Source organism: Wyeomyia smithii, chromosome 3 (genome assembly GCF_029784165.1).
Source record: "Wyeomyia smithii strain HCP4-BCI-WySm-NY-G18 chromosome 3, ASM2978416v1, whole genome shotgun sequence".
Taxonomy (NCBI): Eukaryota; Metazoa; Arthropoda; class Insecta; order Diptera; family Culicidae; genus Wyeomyia; species Wyeomyia smithii.
The window spans coordinates 167,931,934-167,949,568 of NC_073696.1; the positions used below are offsets into that span (position 1 = coordinate 167,931,934).

The window sequence follows — 17,635 nt, forward strand, 5'->3', positions numbered from 1 at the left end:
TCTATCTTATTACTTGTAAAAATAAATTTACATGAACGCTTCAATATAATTAAGGGTTTTTTCACTTTTTGGGTTCTAAAATAGTTATGTTGTAATTGAAGTATAAAATATGAAATTTGACGTAATGTTAGTGTTTAAGAAATAGCAAATTAAAGAAATGACTCTTAATTTCGAACAATTTAATCACCGGGAACGTTCAAATAGTACGATACCACATTTAAATTATGTTGAGGCCACAAATATTGATCAAAGCAGGGATAGTTTCAAATAGTCTTTGAATTTCTTTTCTTTCCATAACCACATTTCAAATTGTTGTGAAGTTTGTTATTTGTAAGTTTGAGAGATGACTCGTTCGCATGACACTAGTTATTTTCAAATAAGTTATGTAATCTTTAAGATAATAGACTTCCGTTGTTTTTACAATTTAATACATAACGGTTGCTTAAGTCCGATTATAATCAAATGAAATGGGAACGTATAGGCCAGCTAAACATCAAAACCACGTGTCCAATCATAATTCATCAGTTAATCCTTAACTAGCCCGTTCATCTGATATCAATATTTCTGAAATAATGAAATTTCGTGTTTTTCACGTTTCGGTACATTACAGACTGTATCGTTCACAATAAAATTCAATATGGTGTTATGAGACAGCTCGACTTTTAATTTTACACTGATTTTGTGGAAATCGGGTCAGCCATCTCTGAGAAAAGTGGTTGAGTGGTTCAAGTAGTCTTCGGAATATGTTCAATTTCAAAGCTAGATTTCACATTTTTAAACATAACAGGCAAAGTAATAATCCGATTGCAAAACAAATAAATTGGGTCTTATCAAAGATGACTAGAACAAGATACCTAACTCTTGCAGAATTCATCGGACATGATTGTCGCTGCGCGTGAGCAAAAGTCGAACTAATTAATACACTGTTAATATGATGTATACTTAACGTCAAAATCAATTGACGACAAGGCCAAGACATGACTGCTGAAAGGTGAAACAATTTTTTCAGTATCCATGGACGACTGTACGGTGCTGCCATCCGAAAAATGATAATAATGTGTACGAATGTTTAGTTCTCAAACATGAAACTTTCCGGAAGAATCAAGAATAATCGGCGCATCATTTAAAATTGAGCGTACCATCAGAAATTCCTGATAACCGCTATGAGCACGCTCTACAGCCAAGTTTTCCACTCTTGCCGAGGTTAATAAAGCAAAAATCGGGTGCCCCGGTGAACCTGTCCATATGCACAATGGTGCTGAAACCTGGCTTGCGACAAATCAAACTTTAAGTTTTGGTAGAATGGGACCTGAAAATAAATATAACCCCTCAATATAAACCCCCACTCTGACAGTCAATTTCACACTTTTCTTTCGTACTTTGAATGTGCAAAAAATATGGCAATAGCATTAATTGCAAAAAATGACAATATCATTAATCTGCATGTTATCTTAAGCGTTGAGCTGACCAAACTGCTACACCTTTTTCATATACAATCTTGAACAGCTCAACGATCGATGACGGACTATGCACGATAAATCGGTTTTGCTCATAGTGACAATTTTATGAGAATTTAAGTCATCAGATGGCAGCACTAACCGTCGGAAATCGGTCGTATTCAAAATGGATGAAAAATATGGAAGTTAGGTATCTTGTTCTAGTTATCTTTGGTCTTATGCAGTAATTAGACCTTCCATATGACACTGATTTCATTAAAATCGGTTCAGCCATCACTGAGAAACATGAGTGAGATTGAACAGTCTTCATAACACGTTTCTTATCATAACTTTTAAACCACAAGTTAAACGAAATGACCACGTGGTCTTTTTTTCCTGACTTATAATTTATTGTTGCCACCAAGTCAAGAATGGAGCTTTTGTAATTTAGAAATATAGAATGTACTAAAAGTTTAATAATAAACCTAAATTAATACACCTAGCGGTCAGATCTAGCCTTTCTCATTCAAACTTATTATTTGCAAAAATAGATTTACATGGACGCTTCAATCCAATAAAAGTATATTCACTCTTTGGGTTCTAAAATATCGATGTTGTAATTGAAGTATAAAATATGAAATTTGACGTAATGTTAGTGCCTAAGAAATAGCGAAATAAAAGAAATGACTTAGTTCCGAACAATTTCATCACGAGCGATACCAGGAACGTTCAAATTGTACGAAACCGCATTCAAATTATGTTGAGTCCACGTATATTGATCAAAGCAGGTATAGTTTAAAATAGTCTTTGAATTTCTTTTCGTTCCATAACTTTTGAACCACATATCAAGTTATTATGAAGTTAGTTGTTTGTAAGTTTAAGAGATAACTCATTCGTATGAAGCTAGTTATGTTGAATAAGTCGTGTAATCTTTGAAATAATAGACTCGTTGTTTTACCAATTTAATATATAACGGTTGCTTAAATTCGATTATAATCGAATGAAATGGGAACGTATAGAGCAGCCGAATTATGAAACCTCTTATTCAATCATAATTCATCAGTTAACCCTTAACTAGCCCGTTCATCTGATATCAATATTGCTCGAATCGGTTGTGTAGTTTCTGAGATAATGAAGTTTCGTGATTTTCACATTTCGATACATTACAGACGAAGTTACAGTCTGATTACAGTTAAATTCAATAGGGTGTTATGAGGCAGCTGGACCTCTCATTTGACACTAATTTAGTGAAAATCAGTTCAGCCATCTCTGAGAAAAGTGAGTGACTTCAAGTAGTCGTCGGAATATGTTTCTTTTCATAGCTGGATTTCACATAACAGGCAAAGTAATAGTCCGATTGAAAAAAAATCGGGTCCTATGGGGCAACTAGACCTTCCATTTGACACCGACTTTATCAAAATCGGTCCAGCCATCTCTAAGAAACATGAGTGAGATTAAATAGTCTCGAGAACACGTTTCTTTCCATAACTTTTGAACCACTTGTTCAATCTTAATGAAATTTGAAATTTAAAGGTATTTCAGGTAGCCCGTTCATTTGAAATTAATTGTTCAAATCGGTTGCGTAGTTTCTGAGATATTGATGTTTCGTGATTTTTACATTTTGATACATTACCTCTAAACTAGAAATCTGATAACAATAAAATTCAATAGGGTCTTATGGGGCAAATAGACCTTTCGTTTGCAATTAATTTCATTGAAATCGGTTCAGCCATCTCTGAGAAAATCGAATGAGATTAGGAGAGTGTTACACACACACATACACACACACACACACACACACACACACACACACACACATACACACACATACAGAAAATGCTCAGCTCGTCGAACTGAGTCAAGTGATATACGACATTCGGCCCTTTGGAACATTTTATAACTTTAGTTTTTTCAGTGATTGCTATACCTTTTCAGGAGAAAGGCAAAAATGCTAAAACTTTGAGCGTCTTTTTGGCACTTGACAAATGAAAAGACCACGTGGTTCGCAAGGGGCGGGGAGGGGGGTTTAGCCAAAAGACCACGGAGGGGTAAGGGGGGTATAAAAAGTGATCAAAATATGACCATGTGGTTAAGAAACGGCCCCAAAGCAGGATACACTTGAAGACGTGTTAGCGTTTCTGAACAAAATCATACAAAAAATCGTTTTTCGCTTACGTATTGATTCCATACAACAAAGTTAAATACAAAAATACATACAAAAATTGATACTGAGAAGTTGAAAGTTAATTTTGACCATTTTTAACTTTTTAAATTTTCTAAATGACATCAATTTTACACATTAGTAAAATAAAAAAAAAAACCTAAATTAATCCACCTAGTGGTCAGACCCAGCCTTTCTCATTCAAACTTTTATTTGTAAAAATAGATTTAAATGAACGTTCAATCCAATAAATGTATATTCACTCTTTATGTTCTAAAATATCGATTCTGTAATCTATACATATAAAATGTAGTCCGGTCTGTCTGTCTGTTTGATCCATATAGGCTCGAAAACTACCGAACCGATCGACGTGAAAATTTGTATGTAGGAATTTTTGGTGCCGATAAAGGTTCCTATGATAGTTTGAGACCCCTTCCTTTTCTGGAAGGGAGGGGTCCAATACAAATGAAACACAAATTTCTGCACAACGAAAGAACAAACCAAGCAAATGAAACCGAATTTGGCATGTGGATGTTTTAAAGGGTAATAAATATGTCCATAATGGTTCGACGCCCCTCCGCACATGTTTCTGCACAAATTTCTGCACATCTCGCGAACTAATCAACTAAATGGAACCATATTTGGCAGGTGAATGTTTTTAGTGGTAACAAATATGTTCCATAATCGACCTCAGGCAACATTTTGGATTGTAAGATGGCAACTTCCGGTTTCTGGAAAACAGCCAAAAATGGACGATTTTCACCCAATATAATAATATCCGGATAAAGAAAGATACACAGGAGCTAAATTCGACCACAGATACCATTTTGAATTCTAAGATGGCGACTTCCGGTTTCGGAAAAACAGCGACAAACGACCAAATACCACCCAATATAGGTATTTTCGGAATCGTAATGATGCACTGGAGCCATAAATCGACTTCAGACATCCTTATGTATTGCGGGATGGCAACTTGTGGTTTCTGGAAAACAGCCAAAAATGGCCGATTTCCGTCTAACATGAGTATATCCGGATCTAGAATGATAAACAGCAGCTAAAATCGACCATAGACCCCATTTTGAATTCTAGGTTGGCGACTTCCGGTTCCTGGGAAACAGCCGAAAATGATCGAATTACACCCAATATGGGTGTTTCTTCAACCAGAATGACGCTCAACGGGCAGAAATTTTCTTAAATACCATTTTTAAATCTAAGATGGCGACTTCCGGTTTGTGAAAAACAGCCTAAAATAACCAAATACCATCCAAAATGAGTATCTCTGGAACCAGAATGATGCAATGAGCTAACAATTGACCTCAGGCACCATTTTGAATCGCTAAATGGCAACTTATAGGAAACAGTCGAAAATGACCAAATAATACTCAACATAGATATTTCCGTAATCGAGATGATGCATGGAAACTTAACATTGACCCTTGACACCATTTTTAATTTAAAGACGACCACTGCACAGTGATCCAGAAAGACAATTTAGGCGGACATGAGCTTTTCGATGCAATTTTGAGGTTTAAGAGATATAGTTGCTCCTGAGAAGTTGTTTATTATAGTTGAGACCTTATTTTGATATCAACGTAAAATAGGGTTGTCCTAAAATCAGCGAATTAGAAACACTAACTTTTTTATTTAAAAAGATAATTATACGCGTCCTTCGACAAAGTTGTAGCAGTGGCAATTCTAAGCAACTTTGCTATGAAAAGTTTTTCTGTATCTTTAAATTTGAGCGATTAAGAGACACTATTTTTAGGATGGTGCAAAAATAATAGTTTTTTCGCTCTATTTTTTCCAGTTAGATTTTTTCAGCAATGTTGTCCTTGAGAAAGTTTTAGACTTTAAAAAGACGCAACTTTTAACGTAAAAAGGTCGTGAATATCTTCTGTTGGTAAAAAGTTACAAGCATTTCTATTTTCAAAATACGCCATTTCCAAAAATCGATAACTCCTGTATTTGTATTTGTATTTGTATTTGTATTTGTATTTGTATTTTGGTCGATTCATCTGACAATTTTGATATTATCTACATGAAAATCTTAAATCTAAAACTATTGCAACATCCAAGACCTTGAGATTATTTGCCAAAAGCACGTGAGGAAACATTTCCGAAATTGAATAAATCTTTGACCAACGAGAAGGTACGGATGCATGACGTCAGTGGTTCAAAAAAGCCGTACAAGGTCCGATGAGACTTAGTTGTCAGTAAGTTTGACGAACGAAGCAGTCTACTTGGTGCTCGAAAATCAAGGTGAAAAAGCAAAACCGGGGCATCAAGTTCATTGTTCAGCAGCTTGGCTATGAAGGTAGCTTGTTGAATCTTTCGCCGACTCTCCAGTGTATCCAAATCCAACAGCTTACAACGGTCTTCGTAGCAGGGAAGATTGGGTCTACTCCAGGGTAAATGTGTCAGAGCGATACGAACAAACCTTCGTTGAACGCGTTCTATTCTGTTTTTCCAGCACAGGTTATAAGGATTCCAGATGATGCAGGCATTTTCAAGGATTGGCCGAACTAATGCACGATACAATGCTTTCAAGCAGTATGGATCTGTAAAGTCTCGAGCAATTTTGGTGATGAAACCAAGTTGTTTCGAGGCTTTGGATATGACAGTGGTATAATGTTGATTGAAAGTGAGCTTATGATCCAACAAAACTCCAAGATCGTTGATCTGATCTACGCGTTCGAGAACACATCCATTTATCTGGTAATTAAAAGAAATGGCCACATGACAACGATGGAATGTTATGACCATACATTTAGCGATGCTTATTCTGAGCTTGTTTCTGTTACACCATTCAGCAAACGTGTCCAACAGTGCTTGCAGGCGTTGGCAGTCCTGGACAGAATTCACAACAAGGTAGATCTTTAGATCGTCGGCATATACCAATACGCACCCGGCTCCTAGCAAAATGGCAATGTCAATGTGTTCGCACTTGTAAAAAATATTTAACGATACCATTTTAAAGAGCAAACATTGATTTTTACAATATGCAAAAACTGGATACCAGTGGTGGGCACCATTCCGCTAATTCGCTAATTCGCTAATTACGACGCTGAAATTCAGTAAGCGATTTAGCGATTTCGCTAATTTTTGAGCTGGGTAGCGAAACTGTTAGCGTCGCCAAAATTTTGGCCTTCGAAACGCTAATCGCTAATTCGCTAAATTTTGTAGAGAAGCGACAATAGACATATTTAGAAAAACTGTGAATTGCTGATGGCGTACGTAATTGCTTCGTAATTGCTACGTACGTAATTGCTTCGAAAGATGAACATACTTCACTGCGAAAGTTACTTTTTGAAGATGAACATACTTTACTGCGAAAGTTAGCATTTTGAAGAACAAGCACAAGGTCTAGATTGAATTTTCGGCACACCAAGAACTTTGGTAAATTGCAATGCGCTTGAAATTATGACAACTTTGGTTCCATTTTTTCGATTCAGATAATAATTGAATTTTTATGAAAACATTCCTAAGAGTATCTATTTTCAATGCAAGCTAAATAACTTTTGTTATTCTTGTTTTTACAAAATCAAATATGAATACCGTTTCGTGAACCTCTTACTGTAAATAGCTTTAAAAAGTAATTGTTTTCGTTTGTTTAACCAAAACAGATCAAAGTGGTCTAAAACTCACAAAACACGAGCAATAAATATAGCGATATGACTATTTACATATTAAAAAGTTAGCGATTAGCGATTAGCGAAAGAATCGCTAATGCGGGTTTAGCGTTTAGCGTTTAGCGATTATCGAGCTTAATTTTCCGGTTAGCGACTTAGCGATTAGCGTCGCTAAATTTTCGGTTAGCGGTGCCCACCACTGCTGGATACATGTTATTTTTTTTTATTTGGAATAAACTGAATTTTAAACTCTTCTGTTTTCCAGTTAAAATGAATGACAATTTAGGCGGACATGAGCTTTTCGATGCCATTCTGAGGTTTTATAGACATAGTTGCTTCTGAGAAGTTGTTTGTTATAGTTGGGACCTTATTTTGGTATCAACGTAAAATAGGGTGGTCCCAAAATCAACGAATTAGAAAAAGTAACTTTTATATTTGAAGAGATAATTTTACGCGTCCCTTGACAAAGTTGTAGCAGAAGAAATTCTAAGCGATTTTGCTGAATGTTTTTTCTCTCTCTAAATTTGAGCGATTTAGAGACATTTTACCAATTTTTTTTAGGGTGGTGCCCAAAGTGGTGGTGGTGTTCAAAGTTGTGTTTTTCGAAAGTCTAAAACTTTCTCAAAGACAGCATTGCTGAAAAATTCTAACTGAAAAAAATAGAGCGAAAAAACTATTTATTTGGCACCACTCTAAAAAAAATGTCTCTAAATCGCTCAAATTTAGAGATACAGAAAAACTTTTCATAGCAAAGTTGCTTAGAATTTTCACTGCTACAACTTTGTCGAAGGACGCGTATAATTATCTTTTTAAATAAAAAAGTTAGTGTTTCTAATTCGCTGATTTTAGGACCACCCTATTTAACGTTGATATCAAAATAAGGTCCCAGCGATAATAAACAACTTCTCAGAAGCAACTATATCTCTTAAACCTCAAAATTGCATCGAAAAGCTCATGTCCGCCTAAATTGTCTTTCTGGATCACTGTGCACTGTTAGTTTCTGGAAAACAACAAAAATAACTAAACACCTCCCAATATGAGTATTTCCGGTGTCAGATTAATGCCAGAAAATTTGCTGAAAATGACCGAATACCACCCAATATGAATATATATATATATAATTAGGGCGATGTACAGAAGCCAAAAGTCGAGGATGTTGTCATTTCGATAAAACCAATTATTTCAAACGATTTGTTATTTGACTTTGATCATATCCTATGGCCGATTCGACGCGCATTTGCAGACTTTAAACACATTGCAAGGAATCAATGAATTTGGAACGTTCAAATAGTACAAAAGCACATTTTAATTATGTTGAGATCAGAGCAGGTATAGTTTTAAATAGCCTTTGAATTTCTTTTCTTTCCATAACTTTTGAGCCACATATCAAATTGTTATGAAGTTTGTTATTTGTAACTTTGAGAGATGACTCGTTCGTATGACACTAGTTATGTTCAAATGAGTCATGTAATTTTTGAAATAATAGACCTTCGTTGTTTTATTAACAATTCAATACATAACGGTGGCTTAAGTTCAATTTTAATCAAATGAAATGGGAACGTATAGGGCAGCCAAACTTTGAAAACACGTGTTAAATCATAATTCATCAGTTAACCTTTAACTAGCCCGCTCATCTGATAATAATATTGATCAAATCGGTTGTGTAGTTTCTGAGATAATGAAGTTTCGTTATTTTCACATTTTGGTACTTTACAGACGAAGTTACAGACCGATTACAGTGAAATTCAATACGAGGCAACTATACTTATTAGCTGACACTAATTTTGTGGAAATCGGGTCAGCCATCTCTGAGAAAAGTGAGTGAGTTCAAGTAGTCTTCGGAATTTGTTCCTTTTCATAGCTGGATTTCACATTTTTAAACATAACAGGCAAAGTAATAGTCTGATTGCAAAACAAATCAATAAGGTTTTATAAGGCAACTAGACCTTCCATTTGACACTGATTTTATGAAAATCGGTCCGGCCATCTCTGAGAAACATGAGTGAGATTAAGTAGTCTTCAAAACACGTTTCTTGTCATAACTTTTGAAACACAAATTTAATCTTTATGAAATTCAAAGGTTAAGGGTATTTCAGGTACCCCGTTCATTTGAAATCAATTTTGTTCAAATCGGTTGTGTAGTTTTTGAGATAACGATGTTTCATGATTTTTACATTTTGATACATAACCTCTAAACTAAAATTCCGATTACAATTAAATTCAATTAGGTCTTATGGGACAACGAGACCTTTCATTTGCAATTAATTTCATGAGAATCGGTCCAGCCATCTCTGAGAAAAGTAGGTGAGAATAAAAATCTGCACATACACACACATACACACACACACATACACACACACATACAGAAAATGCTCAGCTCGTCGAGCTGAGTCGAGTGATATATGCCATTCGGCCCTTTGGAGCTCTTTTATACTTCGGTTTTGCAAGTGATTGCTATACCTTTCTAGGAGAAAGGCAAAAATATTGAAAATTCTTTCTTTTGTAAATTCAGTTTGCATTAGTTCTCCATGACAATGTGATTAATGTTTGGCTTGAGAAAAAAGCCCTAGTTCACAAAACATTTATTTGACACGGCACAATACAAATTAATGTTTTACGGAGCCAACTATATAATGCCTTATTATCTAATATATCTTATAAGCTAAAGGCAAATTGTTTATCCTCGCTGCAGACTACGAGCTGAAACTATATCTAATAATAAAACTATACCGAATATCGGTTAAAATTGTCGGGTTTACCTTTCTCCCAAAAGAAGGCCTTAAACGCGTCGGATTTTTCCGTGTAGACATCAGAGCACTCTTTGTCCCACCACGGAGTGGGAGGCCGTTCTTTAATCGTCATGCCGGGATATTTCTTCGTTTGGGCTTACAACGCGGCGTCGAGAATCAAGTCCGTGAGGAGGTTGTATTCTTCAAGTGGTGGGTGATGATGAATCGACTCGACAGCTTCTGAAATCATTTCCTCGTATAATTTCCAATCGATATTCCGTGTGAGGTCATACGGAACATCAACTGATCGCGTGCGAGTTGAACCATTATCAATTGAAATCTGAATAGGCAGATGATCGCTACCGTGGGGATCCAGGACTACCTTCCATATGCAATCCAACCGTAGCGATTTCGAACATAAAGATAAATCTAAAGCACTGGGGCGCGCTGGAGGTTTCGGGACGCGTGTCATGTCCCCGTTGTTTAATATTGTCATGTCGAAGTCGTCGCAGAGGTTATAGATCAAAGAGGAACGGTTATTATTAGAAGGAGAACCACAAGCCACGCCGTGAGAATTGAAATCTCCCAAAATCAAACGTGGGGAGGGAAGATGTTCTATTAAATCAAAGAGCAGCCGTTTCCCTACCTGTGCTCTGGGGGGAATATATATTGAGGCAATACAAAGCTCTTTACCTTGTATTGTCATTTGACATGTGACAGCTTCGACGCCTGGGCCGAGGGGTGGTTAATACGATAGAAAGAATAGCACTTCTTAATCCCTAGAAGTACTCCTCCGTAAGAGGTGTCTCGGTCAATGCGAGCTATATTAAAATCATGGAAGTTAAGATCTACATTTGAAGTAAGCCAAGTTTCACAAAGGAAAAATGCATCGCATTATGCTTATTAATCAAAACTTCAAATGAATCAATTTTGGGAATGATACTTCTACAATTCCACTGTAAACTAGAGATAGAATCGTTCATCTCAGCCGATGAATTAGCCATCGAAGGATTCGACCGCTGCAAGGAGGGGCCATTTAACAGTCAACTGCTTCAAAAACGTATTAACTGTGGGTAGAAATGCCAGCAGAAGACTTTTAAGAGCATCAGTTATGTTTAAATTTTCAAAAATCCAGTCCACAATCTCTAAAAACTTCAGCAGTCCAGATTCTGGCTGAATCTTGGACGAAAAAGAAGCAACAGTTGTGTTGGGCAATTTCGCCAATCCCGGAGGTGTTTGCTGTGGATTTTCTACAGTACTTTTTTGTTTCTTAGTATCAGCCACTTCAGATGGAGACCTTTTCTGTCCCTTCCTAGGAAGTCTAGGGGAAGGGAGATTTTTCCTCTTCCTAGATTTCTCGGGTTCAACAAAAGAACAATCGAATCGTCAGAATCAGACTCATCGGATGACAAGACCTCTAAAAGATGCGGGGAAACCAGTTTGGTGGCAGCGGCCTCTTTGAGCATTTCTGCGAGAGTACGCTTAGAGCGTTCTTTCAGAGACCGCTTCATCTTCTCCTGGCGCTGTTTGTACACCGGACATGCAGACAGCTCATGCGGAGTCTGCCCACAATAGAGGCACTTTTCAGCGCTCTTATTACAGGCGTCATCCGCATGTTGCTCTCCGCACTTGCCAGAACGTGTTTTATTGCCACAGTGGGAGGCCGTATGGCCCAACTGTTTGCACTTTAGGCAATTCATTACCCGCGGTACAAACAAGCGCACCCCGACGCAGCTTGTCCACGAGCACATAGCTCGGCAGAGCAGACCCGGCGAAAGTCACGCGAAATAGTCTGATGGGGTGTAAGTTTTTACACCCTTGTCAAGCGACACTGAATGTAATTGCTTACATTCGAGTATCTTGACTGGTTTAAGGCTGGAATCCTTGAAAAGGCTTTTTCCAGCCTGCAACAGGTCCTTGACGGTCAGACTCGATTCGTTGACCACACCGTCAATCTCAACTACGCGAGCTAGAATGTACACGTAGTACTCCCGCGTGAAGGGCTCACAAGCAGCAATCTCGTTTGCTTGCTTGAAGTCGGATACCAAAACACGTAGTTTATTTGGGCGTCCTTTCGTTATTTCAGTCACGGTCGAAAACCGTGTCAGATCTCTACAAATTTGCATTGTGTTCAATGCTTTCACTTTCTGCTAGCCGGATACTGCTTTAGCCGATGGGTAGCTTCTTGCGGGGCTCCATTTTTAACCCTTGGAACTTTGTATCCGGGAGGGCTAGGCAGTGGAACGAGCGGGTTACCATCCCCGCGTTAGTCGTCCATGTTGGACGCGTGAGCCACACACGCAAAATGCCAATCAGCAAATAATATTGTAGAAAAAAAAAAACAAGAAAGAAAAAAACTACTTAGCTTCTGCAGCCGGTCTCCTCCGCAATCAGCGCACGGGCGATGCCAATATCTAGTTACTTCTTCCTTCCAGCAGGGTTAGTTGTCCGATCGTTCGAAGCTGCAGCCCTTACAGCCACACAGCAGTGCGCCGGGTACTGAATCTCTTCAAGTAGCGACACAACGCACGAGTCTGTTGGCGTCCGGTAGCAAAAGGGGATGATGCGTTCCTTTGTCTTCAATAGACGACGGCAGCTAGCAGCAGTGCACGCGCGACACAATGCACGGTGACCTTGAAGGCGGATTACTGGTCGGCACTATAGAGATCGAAATAAAATTGCGACCGAACACAACGAGAGCACAACTCGGAATAAAAAAGCCCTAGTCTTCTGAGGGAGAATTATCAATTGAGTTTCAGAAGCATTGGAAGAGATTTCATTTTCACTTTTGCAAAGTAGAAAAAAATATCTTAACTTTTCTGCAACGACTGCACATGACATGAAGACTTGTTCCTTTTACGGAAATGCTTGTATCATCGCAGAACAATGATTTCGTGCATCCTGAAGGGTAATCGGGAAGATCTTAAGTAAATATGTTGTACAGCACTGGACCCAAAACTGAATCTTGAGGTACACCTGCTCTGACAGGAGATCTACCAGATTCTATTTTTCTAAAATTTTGGTTATAAAAGTTGAAAAATTGAAAGTTGACAATTTAGCAATCAAACCTATATGCCAAACACTGTCGAATGTTTTTTCTATGTTTTAAAGAACACCTCCAGAGGAATAACCTTCAGATTTGTTAGCTCGTATCATACTTGTAACTCTGAGCAATTGATGAGTAGTGGAATGCCCATGGCGAAATCCAAACTGTTTGTAAAGTGACTTACTATATCTACTGATGAGTATCAACGAGACGTTCATTAAATGGCGAAGCTCCCTCCGAAATCATCTTACGGATGAGCTCTGTTATACTAAGATCACTTCAAAGACCAATTACTTTTTTTGTTTTATGACTATATTTTAAAGTTTAGTAAAGGGGCAATATGTAATTTTACGAAGATGCAAAAAATGAACGAAGACAGAAGATGTGACTTAGAATTGCAAAAAAAATCCTCATCCAAATGGGACTCGAACCCGTAATATCCGATGTCACCGGCATGGTTATTTCGCTTTATTGAATTATTCAACCCACGGAAATAAATCTCCGTAATGTTCACAACTCCGTAATCATAACTTCTGAATTATTGATCCAATCTATTTGATGTCAAGGAGTGAGTTATGTTGTATCAATCGTATATTTCGATAAATCTATGTTTGCTGCTGGTGAACCACAAATAAATCACAAAAAAGCGCATTTTCGTAAAAAAACTGAAACTCAATGCATTACATGCTTTCGGGAAATTAGACCCCAAGAGCATTATGATTTGAAAATATTATCAGAATCATATTGCATTATTGCCAAAATTATTGCATTATTGCATTATTGCCAAAATACAAACGCATTATTATTTTTGAGAATTCGATAATTCTCAAAAATATTGAAATTGAAAACATTCTTTGAAAATTAAATTTCAAATAAAAGTTTGTATTCTCTATGTCAAACTTTTAATCAAAAATTTGAGATTAATGTGAAATTTCAATAAAAAAATTATCTGAGAAGAAATTGAAGCCTTTTTTGATTTCATAAATAATTTACTGTTGAATTATTAGAAAATTTTCGTAAATTGAATTCTAAATAAGTTGGAAACGGATGTATTCACGAAATCAATTATCACAAGCTTTTCGATTTGAAATGACTATGTCAACTGTTGAAAATGAATGAATTACTAGCAATTTGAATAATGTCGACATTAAATATTTTTTTAAACCTATAAAAAGAAGAATTTGTATTCCTCCATCCTGGATTTTTATCATCAATTGCGTTAAAGTTATAACGTTTCTTTAAAAGTTTCTTTAAAAAAATCAATTATTTTTTTTATTTCTGGTCCAAAAAAAGTTTATTTTTGTGTATATATTTTTTAAACCACTATTAGTTCCCTGGAATTCGTTCTCAGAGAGTTTTTAGGTAGAACTAATGGTTTCTAAGCTACAATGCTTAGAACAAAACCAATGCCAAAATACAAACGCCTTTCTGAGGTATTGGTCTTGAGTCTTAAAAATCAATCCATCCGCGGAAAAAACTTAGTTTGCTAAGTCAAACACGTGTGCAAAGTTTCAATCAAATTAAAAATGGTCGATATTGGACCTTTCGTAATAGAAACGCTCTATAACACCAAGAAATACAATAAAATTGGAGCGATAATTTAGGGGTTTTGTTATTATTGTTTGTTTATTTAAATAATTTTGAAAGTTTTTAGACTTTTAGTTTACAATTACTTCACAATTTTTTTAAATTTTTTCAAAATATATTTTCACTTTCTTACCTTGTCAAATAAAAAACATTATTCGTGTGTGTTCGTGAAACATAAATATTATAAATAAATGACAAAGATAATGACACAATCACACAATAAGAATGCCTAGTAGGGAACATGTCTCTTCTGTCTGAGCCGAGAAATTGATTTTGGGTTGCAATTTTCATAGACATGGTGATCGGTTACAGTTATCTTTTCGAATCTTAAAAACTGGAATCGACTTTGTAAATTCATGAATAGTTTGTACCGAAAATTACCTACACATCCGAACGTGGCTCTAACAAGTTGAACGTTCACGATAATAGTACAGACACGGCTAACACCATCTAAGGTAATTTTTTCTTTACTTCGACTATCTTCATAGGTTCCAGCAAACGCGGATTCCTCAACCTGAAAAATTGTCAAGTGCTTATGTTAGTATCAGAGTTTCAAATGTTATTTATTCAATTTCAATACAATACACTATATATACAAATATATAATGTGAGAACTTCTTATTATCATTAAAATTTACAATCGTTATGGTTTTTTATATGGTTCGATGATTAAAATTCCGTTGTACAAGTTCTTAAAGTTAGCAAGTCGACAAAAAATGTATTTGAAATTATAGTAACATATAATTTCCCTTTCGATGAGAAATCAGGATTTCATAAAAAGATTAGTAAGTTATTATTTATTAATTTACAACACATAATTTCATATTTTCAAAGCAACTGTTTGGTATTTTGATGGTGTCCTTAAATTTTTCATGTCTGTATTGTACTGGTTTTTAAGAACTTATACATTAAAAAATTTTTTATTTAACTTCCACTATATAGTTGCAATATTAGGTTGATACAAATTTCGAATTCTTTTTATGTCCAAGGTTATCAATGTTAGCAAAGGGGGTGGCAAAAAATAAATAACACCGAGACGAAAAAAAAGAAATATCTTTGATCAAAGTTTGTGTGCAAGTTATGACGTTTGTAACTTGCACTCAAATAAATGTTGAAAAATAACACTTCATTATTATTATTATTTATTTCGCTTGCCTTTTGACGACACTCTCGCTGTCACTAGACTTGTTTGTTGCTAAATAAAGCATTTATGCTGTCGGTAAACCAATAAAATGAACAAAACGGTTTGAGCTTTTTTCTTCCCCTTCCAATATTCAAGATTTTTGAAGGGGGGGGGGGGGGGGTGAGATAAAATGAAAATAAAATTTGTAACGGCCTTATTAGATTTTTGTACTGGTAAAAAGTTGTGGCAGGATATTTTACTCTTTAAGCTTTAGCTCTTAAAGCACGGAACAAATATAACAACAACAAAAAGCAAATGACAATCGTCTCCAAATTTCTCTTTATTTTTGAATTGATAAACTATCAATATTAAACTATTGATGCGTTTGCTGTGCAAATATTTGATATAAATAATCCAGTAAATAGTGTATGTACCTTTTGATAGAAAAAAATTGTGTACGGACAAAAAATCGAAAACTTTCAAGTATTTAGATTAGCAATTGCTAAAATACACAGGAAAACCGGACTCAGTTCTATAGATAGAGATTTCAGTATGGCATCCAAGCAAATCTTAAAAATTGAGCACGTACAGTACACACGATTTTCACAAAATACATATATTTAGATCACAAAACTAATGAAGTGTTTGATAAGTAGGAATACCATCTGGTTCGAGTTAAAAATTAGGACACCTTTATTTCGGCACAAATTTCATCCCACCTATTTTTATTCTTCGAGGTATAAATAATTGAAACACGTTACATTAGATGTGCCCTTCAAAATACACCAACATATAATTAATTATTAAATCGAAGTGTTTTTCAAATTTTATCACAAAATTTTGAATTTTTATCCATAAATTCAGCACACTCAAACTATTTGAAATCAAACAAGAAGTGACAGATGTTATTGGTGTCAACGCATAAGCTATCACCTATGGCCAGTCCGTCTTATTACAAATACTAGTAAACCAAGAAAAACTAGCTCTAATATAATTTCGCATCATTGCTTCTTATGTTCTTATGAGATGGAACAATAAATTTGGATGTTTTCACAAAGTTCTGCAGTAAAAGTTATCAAGTTTATCTATTATTACAAACCTATATGTTGTTAGTTACCATTTTCTCTCAGAAACTTAGATTTTGTTAAAATGCAAGATTCAATCGAGCAAAACAACGATCTCAGTGTACAGTGTGCAGTGTGATTCCAGTGTGTATTCGGGAATCGGAAAAAATCAATTTCCGAAAAATCCGGCATATTTTCACGCTACAATATTGAATATTTTAGGAAAATCTGGACAAATGCTAGAATATGAAAAATAAACGCCCAAATAGGAAATAGGAAAATCAGGACATGTCCTACTAAATCAGGACAGATGGTATCCCTATTGATAAGAAAATTCATAGAGCAGTAGTCGTTAGATAACACAACAAATAATAACTGAATGTTGCTGATAGATCTAGAATTAATGTATTATACAGCTGAAAGTTTTACTTTATTCTTATTGTCTGTGCCGATTACTCGATAATATATTAGAAGCTTTAGATATGCAGTATCCTCTGCTAATCTCATTGAACTTTGATTTTCTGATTCATTTCTAAGATTCAATTACACTGGCACTAGACATGCAGCGTTTTTTTTGTCCACTGAAGCTAATATACGCTGCTAACAAGTAGAATAGACGGTAATACATTGCTACTCAATTCTAAAGTAGAAATTTGTAATTTTTTTTCCTGTAGGGCAGGCACATACCGAAACTAGCATGCGAACATTTGAAAATACAGATTCACACTAACTGCTCACAACAAATATGGCCTCAAAAATAGATTTAGGTTAAACCTGCAAAGGGGTGAGTGATTTATTTGTATATAGGATTTTTATAGTAAACCTTCTAGTGATTGAATTAAGGTGTTATATTTATATTT

At 35.7% G+C, this 17,635-nt stretch overlaps 1 protein-coding gene across 20 annotated transcripts in view; it reads left to right on the forward strand.

Moving 5' to 3' along the window:
* The window catches only part of LOC129732121 (innexin shaking-B), a 234,823-nt gene that overhangs the window by 65,880 nt on the left and 151,308 nt on the right, over positions 1-17,635 (forward strand). For 2 of the 20 annotated variants that reach the window (XM_055692656.1, XM_055692659.1), the window contains one exon: positions 17,450-17,559. The exons of the other annotated variants lie outside the window; for them this stretch is intronic. The gene's annotated coding sequence lies outside the window, so the exon portion shown is untranslated. The remainder of the gene's footprint in view (positions 1-17,449; positions 17,560-17,635) is intronic. 20 annotated transcript variants of the gene reach the window in all.